Source organism: Antechinus flavipes, chromosome 4 (genome assembly GCF_016432865.1).
Source record: "Antechinus flavipes isolate AdamAnt ecotype Samford, QLD, Australia chromosome 4, AdamAnt_v2, whole genome shotgun sequence".
NCBI lineage: Eukaryota > Metazoa > Chordata > Mammalia > Dasyuromorphia > Dasyuridae > Antechinus > Antechinus flavipes.
Genome location: NC_067401.1, coordinates 426,715,001 through 426,728,725, shown reverse-complemented (window position 1 = coordinate 426,728,725; position 13,725 = coordinate 426,715,001).

The window sequence follows — 13,725 nt, the reverse complement described above, 5'->3', positions numbered from 1 at the left end:
TCTGTCTAAGATACTGATGGACCAGCTCTAAATGTTATCCATCCAATTGCATATCACAATCAAGGCACCCTTCACCTACTTGGTTGCTCCCATGTCTATAGTTCAAATGCTTTTGAATGAATATGGATCTCATTTTTGACAAAAGTGAGATTTGGATCTAGTTCATTCCAATTTTCAAACCCAACCCGCTAGTAAGGAGCCTGAATTTCCCACTTCTTTCAGTCACTTGTACGATAGTAAAGATCTGACTTACTATGGACTCCTTCCTTACTAGTGCATACCATAAGATTACCCTCAAAGTGTGTGTAGATTATTCCTATACACATTTGATATCAGAGAAAAAATAGATATATACTTTAGTAGTATTTCCTCAGTCCCTCCATTTTTTGACAAAAATATGTTCTAATTTACATAAACTAAAAGCATAGTGAAATGGGTAGAACCAGAACACTGAACACAGTAACTGCAATATTGCATAATGATCAACTGTGAATGACTTAGTTATTGATGATCTAAGAGAGTTCTGAAGAAATCATGATGAAAAATTCTATTTGTTTTCAGAATCTGAATGCTGATTGAAGTATACTTTTTTTTACTTTATTTTTCTTGTGGTTATATGTTTTGATCTGTGTTTTCTTTAATAATATGATTAAAAAGGAAGTATGTTTTGCATGACTGCAGATGTATAATCTGTATCATATCACTTGGTTTTTCAATGAGGGGAGAAGAGAAGAAGGGAGAGAGAGAATTTGGAACTCACATTTTACAAAATGAATTGAAAATTTTTACATATAATTGGAAAAAGTAAAATATTTTACAAAATAAAAAAAAGACTAAGTTCTAAGATTTTTTTTCTTCCACTCTATGGCAGTTATCCTTCAGATATCTTGAAAATTGTTCTCTCAATGGCCTCAAAATTATATTGCCTCCAGCACAAATCTTTGTATATACTTGCTCCAGTCCGCTGGCATTTTCTACTTCCTCCAGAATGAAGCTAGAGTCCAAACATGGTAGATACATCATTCTGATTAGTGAAAAGAGTTTGCTATAAAAATATTTATAGAACTTTCCCATATTTCATCTGTTTAGTGACCTCCTTTCAGTTTCATCATTAAACCCTTCCTGGACCACTTTGCTTAGTTAAGTATCTGGCCAAGTTTTCTTTAAACTTGTTTTTTAATTCCACTGTTTCCTGCCTTAGTCTTTACCCAAGAATTCTCCCAAAGCTCTATGCTGGCCTTGGGTCCTGGCAAGTTTCCTGTGGCCTCTGTCTTTTCCCCAGTGCTTTGAAGACCCTTCAGGAGAGCCGACATCTCCTCCCCACTTTTTCCTGACCTACCTTGAATTGCCGCTTCTGCCTCTTCACTGCAATCTCCTAGACTATATCTCTACCTGCCCCTGGACAAAGCTCCTGGGGCCACACAGAACAAAGCATTACCACACACCACAAGGCTGGAACTCTATTTGAATAGAATAATTTCCTGCTTCCCTAAATGGACTTCTCTCCAGCTACTAATGAACTCATTCTTCAATTATTAGCATTCTCCTCCTTCACTCCAGTAATTCCAGACCTCACTCTGGCTGTGAACATCTACAAGTATTCCAGTATGATATTCAAGAACTCAGAACTTCCTTCATCTAGTCACAATCTTTTATCTTTCCATATTTCCCTGCAATTTATAATTTTGAACGAAGTTCTTTATCTTCACTCTGATCTCTAATCCTTCCACTTTTGGATCATTTCCAGACCTTTCTCCCAGCACTGGTTATATTCCTCTTCCTTCCCTTTTGGTAAATCCACTTAACCCTCCATGCTTTTCTGTGTCCTAGTCCTTATCATCTTTCATCTGAAATATTCACTGATCTACTTTTCCTGCCTCGTCGCCCCCCACTCCAGTCCTGTTACCAATTACTTGCCAAATCCAAATCTTGGATGACTTCCAGCCTTTATATCTATTCATGTATTGCTGAACATAGCCAGAAAAAATCAAGAAACTGAGCTGATTGAGTCTACTCCAAATTTGTATTACACAATCTCACCTGGGCCCTCCTAGCTGCAAGACAATCTTTTTATACTTTTCCAATAAATTTGCTCTCCCACTTACCACAGCAGTTATTCTATACTTTTTCATCTCTTTTCATGCTCATACCCCATCTCAAATGGGACATTCCTCTCATTGTAAAAAAATAATTCATTTGGACCCCTATTCTGAACCAATCTGTATTAATCAGTTTGACATGATTCTATAAGGATAATGATTGTAAATTCTGTATATTAGGCCCCAGAGCTTTGAACTACAGATTGTAAGTTCACTTGCTTAATCATAGTACACTTAGAGGATCTCCACCCTTGTTTTAACTTGTCATGGTAACCAAGCTCAGAATGGCCAAGGTTACTCAAGAAGAGGGAAAATCCTTCAGCTTATCTTTGTACTTCCAGATAATTCTCTCTTGTCCAACATGAGCAAGTGACCATCTTTTAACCACTACTCAGTGGTAATGCTCCATGTCTTTACCCAACCCACGACTCCCTGCTCACATACAGTTTCTAGCTCATATATTATTTTTGGCCTGTGAAGCAAGGTCTATCAACCAATGGAATTTTCTATTTTGTATAGCTTTTTAGAACATTCAGGTATCAAATCTAGTATAAAGCCTTATAAAAATAAGACTCCAGAAGAAGGGAACATCTCAGATTATGGTGAAGATCTGAGGTCCACTTCATTAGGGGGATCATTAGCTCAGAGCTCTGCCTCAGTGATTTTTTTCATATATATTGGGCAATTATAATCTCCACATCATATTTCACCAGAAAAAAACTCTTCCAAAACCTGAGATCATTCACATTTTCTCATCTTCCTCATCATACATCTTCCCCCTTTCACCTGAAAAAGCAGCCCTTCTCCTTAACCATTTATTACCTTGTATTACTATATATTACCCTGGATCCCACCTCTTCTATCTTTTATAGCATATTGCCACAACTATCATCTCCTTTCTCTCTTCAATCTCTAATCTCTCCTGCTTCACTCCTGAGAAATGGCTTTTTCTAAAAATAAAACAAAGCTATTCTAGGACAGTTTTCTGGTCCCTTAGGAAGAAAAAAAATCCCAGCCATGTGGAATCTGGTCTCTCAGCCTTAGTGGATGAGTCACCATTACCTTCATTGATAACCTGTTGACTATAAAAAGTTGGTATATCAAAGCCACATGTATCAAAATTGAAGAAAAATACCAGTGTATCCTTGTTACATATCCCAGCCGAGTTAAGACAAAGAAAACCTCCTTTTGTTAACTATTAAATGAATTACAAGTATCTCATTTTGTCCCCAAACTGACCTTGACCCATCAGGCTGGTTCTGGGAGCACTTCTAACATCTTCTTAGTTTAATTCTTTAAGAAGTCCATGTAGGTGCATCTATCCATGTACTTCCACATCCTCTCCACTCCCCTGCTTCCAGATGTTCTGCAATGGTCCTTTTGAGATCATCATTCAACTGGAACTTTCTCCAAGGTCACCACTGACCTTTTGATGCCAAATGTGATGACCATTTCCCAATCCTGAGCCTTCTGGATCTCTCTGCAGCCTTTGACACTAATGCTCAGTCTCTTCTGATTAATCTCTCCTCTTCAGGATTTTATGATACTTTTTCTTGGTTCTTCTTCTAATTGACTGCCCCATTCTCAGCATCTTCCTCTGAATCCTTTTCCAGCTCACGTCCACTAACTATGAGTGTCACATCAGAATCTTCTCATCTTCCGCTATACTATCTTGCTTAGTATCATCACTAGCTTTCATGGGTTCATTGATCATTTTCTACATAGATAATTCTCAGAGTTATATATCCAGACTTCGTCTCTCTCCTGAGCAAAAATCAACTATTCTCAACTTCTTTTTGTATGCTTTGAATTGGATGTCCTAGAGGCATCTCAACTTCAACATATTTAAAACAGATCTTTCCCAATTTCTCCTCTTTGTTTTCTTAACTGCCCTATACTATCCCTTTGCAATTACTTTTTATGTACAGTTTAAATCTTATATTTCATAGTTATTCACATGGAATTATCCCATTAGAATGTGAGCTTCTTGAGCTGGAGATGATGTTTTTGCTTTGCTTATTTTTCCCAGGGCTTTACACAGTACCAAACAATTAGAATCCCTCTCTCGTGCTGTTTTTCAGTTCTTTCAGGTCATGTCCAACTTTTCATCATGCCATTTGGAGTTTTCTTGGAAAAGATGTTACAATAATTTGCTATTTTCTTCTCCACCTCATTTTATAGACAGAAAAACTGGGGCAAATGGGTCACAAAGTTAGTAAGTGTCTGAGGGCAGGTTTGAAGTTGGGTCTTCCTGACTCTGGGCTGGATGCTCTATACACTATGGTACCCCCTGGTACCCATCTCTGTTGTGACATTCTTTCAAACACTCGGGAACAGACATCAAGTCTCATCTTGGAAAATCTTTCTTAAATGAACAAACAAATCAGTGTCCTCGTGTCTGTGAACTCCTTGCTCTTCATGATTCCTGTTACCTTCTTCCAGATATATTCCTGATTATAAATGTCCTTTCTCAGATGTGGTTCCCAGAAGTGAGCACAGGGCTCCCCTTGGCGTCTGGCCAGGGCTGGCCCCTCCCTGATGCTGGAAGCTGGGCCTCTCAATGCAGTCTAGGAAGAATGGATTTAGACTTTCTGACTGCACTTAAGCATTGTTGAATCACATTGAATTTTCAGTCCAAAAACCTTTCATATAAACTGCCTGTTGTCTAGCTTCATCTTCCCAGTTTTTCTTTGTGAAACCATTTTTTTGTGCCAAATGTAAGACTAAATTTATATTTAATCTTATTAAATCTTCTTATACTGAATCTCCCAGAATCTTTTTTTAATCCTTCCTTTATCATCTGATGTATTAGACATCTCTTCTTCTCCTTCCATCTCCCCATCACCTTTGTCTTTGTGACATCTGAAGATGACATTCTTCTAAATCTGGGATATGTCATTGTTTGAATACAATTTAAAAATCACAGATCCTATGGGCACTCCATTAGAGACCCTTGCTCTTTAGAGTCCCACAATTCAAACATCTCCAAGATACTGTAATCCAGACCACATATTTCTTTTATTTGCCAGGATAATATCCAAAATTTTGTGAATTCTTTGCTAAAATGAGATCAACTACATCTGTCTACAATAGTTCTTGGATCTAATAGTATAGTGACTCTATAAAAATGAAAATTAGTCAATAGCTTGAACTAACTTGTGAGAGCATGAATGTTAAATTTTGCATCTCGGAAATTGGCAAACACTACAAATCAGGACTAAAGTCATTGTTACATTGATAGTTTACCCTTAAGGAAGTAAAGGAAAAATGTTAAAAAATTAACTTAGAAGTGTGTGCTGGGTATGTTTTATCAAAGTCCAGAGAGCTGGTTGTTAAATATTTTCCACTATCTTCCTAGCCACAATCCATATTTGATAAATTCATATTGGATCTTTGGCTGCTCACAAAACATACATTTCTAAAATTCTGACAATAATCAGGTCAAGCCTATAGTTTATAGGGTTCATTTTTTCTACATCAAAAAGAGTTAAGACATTTGCCCTTTTCTAATCCTGTAGTTTTCTTGGCAGAAATACTGGAGTGATGTGCCATTTTATTTTTTCACTCATTATACAGATGGGGAAAACAAAGCAACCAATGTTAAATGACTTTTCCAGTGTCACACAACTAGTATGTGTCTGAAACCAGATTTGAACTCATGAAAAAGGAATATTTCTAATTCTAAGCCCAGTGCTCTATCCACTGTACCACTTAGTTGTTTCTAATGAATCCTGTAGTTCCTCTCTGATTCTCCCAGATCTTTCAAATTTGTCCATATATTTTCTTCTTTGGGATGTCATTCATCTGGGCCTGAGAACTTGAAGTCAACGAGAGAAGCTAGGTGCTTTATTACTCTCTCTTTCCTTTTTTTCATTAATATTTTATCCAAGTTACTTACAAGTTATGATGTCACTTTCCTGAAGATTCATGATCATCTTTGAGAATGAAGACAAATAACAATATTTTATCATTAACATATCAAGCATTAGATTTAGAGATTTGCAGGAATGCTGAACGTCATTTACTTTCAGTGGTGTCTAGCTCAAATAGAAATGGGTCCCAGTAAACTCTACCCCAAAATCTCTCCCTGACATATAGTAACTTAGAAAACCAAAAAGTGTAATTATCTCTTTTTTCTGTATTTTTATTGATCTATTGACTATTTCCCAAATACATTTTACTCTGGTGTGAGCCACATAAAGTCCAACCACTGAGCTAATCCAACCTGAATCACCCATGTAACATATGTAAAAACAGCAATTTATGTTCTGTGTTTTACAGTTGGAAGACCATTCTCTTTGTCTAACAAAACAGTTGAATTGATCAAATCATCCTTTTTATCATTTTATCATTGCTAATCACTGTTTTTAGAAAACACATCTTAATTAGGTTGAGTTTTGAGTAGGTTAGCTCTTGAGTATGCTACTTGAAATTTCTCAGACTAAAGGAATGGAGGAGTTACTTAATTTCCTTGCAAAAAATTCCAGCACCATTCATTTATCTGGGAAACAGAGTCATCTTTCCCCACATGGGTCTGGTTAGATCTGTCATAACCTCTCATGAACTCCTAACTTTTCCTGTTGAATTTTTTTTCAAATTGGGCTGTGGTGATAAGTTTAGGCATTTCTTTGCTCCTATCTTTCCTGTCCAGTTTTTGAAGAGGAAAAACCAGGAAGCTAGACAGCCTGGAAAGAATCCAAAATGGTCGAGAGCAGGAGAGCAAACATAACCATTTAGTAAAATGCTAAAAGAAACAAATGATATATGTGTGGAAATATGAAACTGTAGGAAGAAATCTCCTTTCTATATTTATATATATTTTAACACCTCTGCCTTCTTCCTCAGAGACTTTCTACCAGAAATATTTAATTTGACATATAAATTAGACAATCACTATTCATATTGTAAAAATATTCTTCACTCTGCTTTTAGAAAGATCTAATTGGTCTTCCTACTTCATGTCTCTCCCCTCAACTACCTAACTGCCATTCAATAGCAAAACGATTTTCCAAAAACATAGGTCTGACCAGCTTACTCCTCTACTCAAAAAACTCCAGTGAGTCATAAAATGCTAGTTAATATTCCACGCAGGTCTCATCACAATATTAGAATAATAACTTATAACTGGGAAAAGGGCATATATTTCTCTGTGTGTGTGTGTGTGAAAGAGATGAAGAAGATGAAGAAGAAGGAAAGAGGAGGAGGAGGAGAAAAACAGAAAAAAAGGGAGGGAGGGAGAGACAAACAGACTGAGAGACAGAGAGAGAAACAGACAGAGAGACAGAGACAGAGAGAGAAATCTTCCCTTTAGAAAGTCAATATAAATAGACTATTGTTGGAGCAGTAAATTAGTCTCTTATTGCAGAAAACAAGTTACTGGAATCTATATACTCTGACCTACTAATACTAAAGAAAGAAGAAAAAGTCCTGTGCATACAAGAATATTTATATTAGTTCTTTTTATAGTGATAAAGAACTAAAAACTAAGAGACCATTAATTGGAAAATGGCTGACTATATTATGTCATATGACTATAGTAGAATACAGTTATGCTGTAAGAAATGAAGACAGTCACTTTCAGAGAAAATTGAGATTTATGTGAATTGATGCAGCAAAGTGAATAGAAGCAGCAGAACAATTTATATACAATAATAAATATTGTAACAATGAACAATTTTGAAAATTTAAGTACACTGATTAATACTATTTTCAACTATGATTCTGGAGGACCAGTGGTGAAGGATGCTACCAATGTTACAACAGAGAGGTGATAGACTTATTTAAATAATAAGAAACACAGTTTTGAATGTGACTAATGTTTTTGATTGTTTTTACAATAATTTTGTATTTCCTTCCTGTCTGTCTGCTTTTTCTTTTTCCTTTTGTCCATCTTTCTTTTCGTTAGTTTTTTTTTTTTTGATGGAAGGAAATGGGAAGGAAAAAACAATTCTTAACTGAAAAAAATAATTTAAAAAACACACATATGTTGGTAACAATCCCTTACTGAGTAGGTATTTGCATTTCTGAGGATACATTTGAATCAATTATTGTATTTCAAAGAATGGCTTTGGAGTTAAAAATAAAGGGAATGAGGAATCTGTGTTTTACGGGTCCCTGAAAAGATGAATAAAATTGAGTTTAAAGTTTAAACATGTGCAGATTCTTTATTAGCAATACTGCTTAGAGACCATTAGAAATGCATTTAAAACCATTTGTTTTGCTCATAAAATTTTGATGCTAATTTTTAGGCAACTAGGTAGTACTATAGAATCTTGGAGTTTGGGAAGTTAGACATTTTAACTTAATTAGTTAATTAACTTAATTAATTAGGCAATTATTAACAGAGTAAGACTCTGGGCAAGCAATTTAATCCTTCCAAGTCTCAGTTTTCCTTATTTCTTAAAATAGGGGCAATTATGACACTTATTTTACAGTGTTATTGTGAGATTCATAGGAGATAACATATGTATAGTCCTTCATACATTTTAATCCACTATATAAATGATTATTATTGTTACTAATGATTGATATTAGTTCCATAGGTTCATCCCTCTCTCCTACTCCCATTTGCTTGCCTATCAAAGTTCTCAGTATTTTTCTTGTCTAACACTGAAGTCCTACTATCATGTGCAGAGGAATTATGATACTATGCCCACTTTCTGTCCTATATCCAGGAATCGAATTGAGCCTGGGTTCAGTCCTGGAGAGCCTGGATTCTAATGTGAGGTGGGCAGGCTCCTTAAACCTCCCACTTAGGTACCTCTGGGACAATTTTACATCTAGCTTAGTTATATTTAGCATTTTTCCACAAAAAAGGAGTAAAACGGTAGTTGTGGCTGTGGTGGTTGTAGTATTTCAGTCAGGTCTCACTCTTTATGATACGTTCTGGAAGGTTTCTTGGCAGAAATACAAGAATGGTTCACCATTTCCTTCTCTGGCTCATTTTACAGATAAGGAACAAATAGGGGCAAGTAGCTTTCCCAGGATCACCCAACTAGTAAGTGACTGAGGCTGAATTTGAATTCCATTCTTCCTGACTATAGGCTTGGTACTCTATCCACTATGTGGAACTTGCTGCTCAGTAAAAAAGTATTCAGAAATATTCAGTGTATATAAGGTATGGAACACAATATATTCCTAAACACAAAAAAAGATAAATATACAATGATAAATGATAAATATAAAAGGATGATTCAACAGGTTTATAAATGAGAAAATTCAGACTTAGTGAGTTTTTGATGTATTCATAATTACAGAGCTAGTAAGACTAATATAATATCTATTATTCAACAACTGCCTCTTGAGATCACAAATAGCCAGTGGCAGAAGTGGGATCTGAACCCCAAATCCAATGCTCCTTGTGCTACTCCAACCTGAATAATTTTTTTAGAGTAATCAACAATCAACACGGATATGGAAATGTTTTATATGATTGAACATGTATAACCTATATCAGATTGCTTACCGACTCAAGAAGGAAAGGAGAGAGAGAATTTGGAACTCAAAACTTAAAAAAAAGATGAATGTGAAAGATTGCTTTTACATTTAATTGTGGGGGCAATAAAATGTTACTTTAAAAAAATTATAATTAAAGCTTTTTATTTTCAAAACATATGCATAAATTTTCAACATTCATCCTTGTAAAATCTTGTGTTCCACTTTGTTTCCTTGTTTTTCCCCACTCCCTTCCCTAGATGACAAGTGATCCAATATGTTAAACATGAAATTCTTCTATATATATAAAATAATATTTTTTAAAAGTCATCAACAAACATTTATTAAGCTCCTACCAAGTACCCCACACATACATACACATGCAAAAAAAAAAAAAAAGTCCTGGCTTGCAAGGAATTCAAAAATAATGAGGAAATGAGCATGCAAACAATAATGTATAACCAAGATATAGAGAGAGAGAAATATAGAGATGCAGACAGATAAATGCAAATGCGCATATAAAGGTGATTATGTACACACACAAACACATATTCTTACAAACACACAAATGAGAAATTCCAAAGGGCTTCTTATAGAGAGTTAACATTTTAGCTGAGCCTTGAAGGAATCCAGAGAAATCAAGAAGCTGAAGAAGGACATGAAGATGAGGAGGGAGATAATTCTAAGCATGGAAAATACGTAGTCAAAACAAAATCCGGAGTGTTGTGTGTGAGACACAGTAAGGAAGCTGGAAACCTTGAATCACAGAGCACATGAAGGAGGAAGGAGACTAAAGGTGTAAAAAATTTGGAAAATATCAGGTTATACAGATAAAAGACAGAGGATTTTAGAGTTTTTCGGAGATAATAAGGAGTCTCTGGAGTTTATTAATAGTGAGAATGACACAGTCAGAATTGGACTATTTGATAGGTGAGTGAAAGAAAGATGAACTAGAGGTGGGACAGATGTGTGGGAACAAATTGAAAAAGGAAGAGAGTAAAGAGTCAAAGATTACACTTCAATTCTGAGCCTGGATACCTGGGAAGATGGTGGTATTTTGAAAAGTGCTAAGATACACATAGCAAATCTCAATAGGTTTTATTTTATTGAATCTTTAGGGAATAGAAGTGGTTGTAAATAAAAATGTGAGATAATATTCATAAAGGACTTTGCAAATCTTAAAGTGTTATACAAATGCTAGGTGTTATTAATAGAATTATTGTTATTTCAACTATTAATAATAATAATATAGAATTTCTTATGTTGGTTACTCTAATTTTAACGCAAAAACCTGGAGAAAACATGAACATACCACATTTAGAAAAAAAAGTGAAGTTCAGTGGAAGGTTGGGTTAATGACTTCCTTTTTAGCTCTAAGTTTTTAGGGTTCTTAGAAGTTCACTTTCAGTAGAGCTCACACAACAGGAAACCTGGCAGCTTTTGTATCAGTTATCAACACTTTCAATTTGAGACAAAAATAGAAAAAAAGATTAATAGAATAGAATAGACAAAAACTATGTAACCAAATTCAAAGGTTAAATGATTTGTCTTAGTTTAAACCATTATTTGAATTCAGGTCTTCCCAACTCTAGGTCCAATATTCTATCCATTGGCCTGCCCCATGTAACTTATATAGTCTTCCCAAGATTATAGTTCAGCTTTAGACTTTAATACCATAAATAGATAACATTTTGCTTATAGCTTTTTTACCTATATGCTAACATTTTCCTTTATTAATAAATCTTGGAGTCATCTAGTAATACATTCTATCATAAATAAGAACTCTTTGTTCAAAGATTAGCATGAGAGCATGATTTATAATTGCTAAACAAAACTGGAATTAAGTGGAAGGCATTTAATTATCCAGTAGGGAAATGATTACATAAATGGTACATTCAAGTAATAGAGTGCTATAATACCATTAAATCATCAAAAATGAGGAATATATAGGAATATGGAGAGATTTTATAAATAGAAATAATGGAAAGCTTTCAAAAAAAGAATAACCATTAAAACAAGATATCTGCTAACTAATCTGGGATTGAGTAGATAAAAGAGTCATCATGGAGACTGAGAAAGTTCTGTTTGATGGATTGCAATTAATTTAATCAATAGAGATTTTTTAAAGCAAATTTAATTGACTATATTATTTGTTATTAAAACGGAGCATTTTGTACATATGAAAGAACAATAAAAAGTAAATAACAAATATCACATATTTGATCAGATTCACATTTATAATCAGTGAAAACTACTCTTGGTTTTCTCTTTATTTTAAACAAACCAATGATCTTTTATCAATGCCAATGGAAAGTAGTTCCTCCCTTTTTGCAATGTTATCATATTCACTTTTTGAAGTTATTTTATTTGGTCTGGAGAGCTTCTTCCAGTCTTAGGAAGAAAGGTTATTTACAAGGTTTTTCATTACCTTCTAGTCTCTGATTCTATTTGAGGGGTAAAATTGTATGTCTATGCACTCTTGCAAGTCATTCAGAGCATTTTTTGTTTTCATGTAACTATTGATAGCTTGAATTTCTTCCTCTGAAAACAATCTTTCCATATAATTTAACTATTTGTTAATTGAGGAATGGCTCTTATTTTTATAATTTGAGTCATGCCTTAGAAATTATATCAGATGTTAAATGAAGTAAGTAGAATGAAAAAAAAATATTGTATACAACAACAAGAATATATGATGATCAACTGTGATGGATTTGGCTCTTTTCCACAAGATGATTCAGGCCAGTTCCAATGGACTTTTGATGGAGAAAGCCATTTACAACCAGAAAGGAAGACTATGTGTTCTGAAGGTGGATCACAGCATGATACTTCCACCTTTTGTTATTGTTGTTTGCTTGCTTATGTTTTACTTTCTCATTTTTTTCTTCTTTTAATCTGATTTTTTTGTGTAGCATGATAAATATGGAAATATATTTAGAAGAATTGCACATGTTTAACCTATACTGGATTGCTTGATGTCTAGGGGAGGGGAAAGGGAGAGAGGGAGAGAGAGAAATTTGAAACACAGGATTTTGCAAGAATGACTGTTGAAAACTATTTCTGCATGTATTTTGAAACATAAAAAGCTGGTTTTTTATTAAAAGGGGGGGAAAGAAATATCAGAAAAAACTTTCTGCAAAGAGTTTTTCTCCCCATTAACCTGCTTGGCTAGAATATTTAGCTGCATTTGTTTTGTTCAGGCAAAAGCATTTACATTTTGTATAAAATTATTCATTTTACCTTCTGTAACTGTCTCCTTTGTAATGAATCCTTCCCCTATTCATAGATCTGACCTATACTCCTTTCATTTGTTTAGGGTGTCACTCTTTATGCCCAAATCATGTACATATTTGGAGTTTTTCTTGGCATACAGAAAGAGGTGGTCTATACCTAATTTCTTCCAGATTATTTTCCAGTTTTCACAATAATTTTTTTTTAAATTAAATAGCGAATTTTTGTCCGAATAACTGGGATCTTTGCATTTATTAAATACTAGGTGTATTCATTCATTGGCTTCTATATATTGTGTACCTAATCTGTTCCACTGATTAACCTCTAGTTTTCAATCAATTCCAAATTGTTTTGATGATTATTGCTTTGCAATATAATTTCTGATAATGCTAGATCCCCTTCCCACTTTTAAAAATCAATCCCCTTGATCTTCTATCCAGATGAATTTTACTATTTTTCTAGCTTTATAAAGTAACCTGCCAATTATTTTAGTGATTTGATTGGTATGGCACTAGATAAGCAAATTAATTTAGCTAATATTGTCACTTTATGATATTGACTAAGCTTACTCATGAGCAATTAATATTTTTCCAATGCTTTTGATCTGTCTTTATTTGTGTAATGAATGTTTAATATTTATATAGTTTTTGTGTGCCCTGGCAGGTAGACATTCAAGTATTTTATATTACTTACAGTTATTTTAAATGGAATTTCTCTTTCCATATTTTCCAGCTGAATTTTATTGATTTATGTGAGATGTTTTATATCCTGCAACTTTGTTGAAATTATTAATAATTTTGATTAGATTTTTTTGGTTGACTCTTTAGGATTCTCTAAACTATTATATCATCTATGAAAAGCAACAATTTTGTTTCCTCTTTATCTGTGTTTGTTTACTCAATTTTCCTCTCTCTTGTTGCTATTATTAGCATGTCTAAAATTATAGTGAATAGTAATGGTA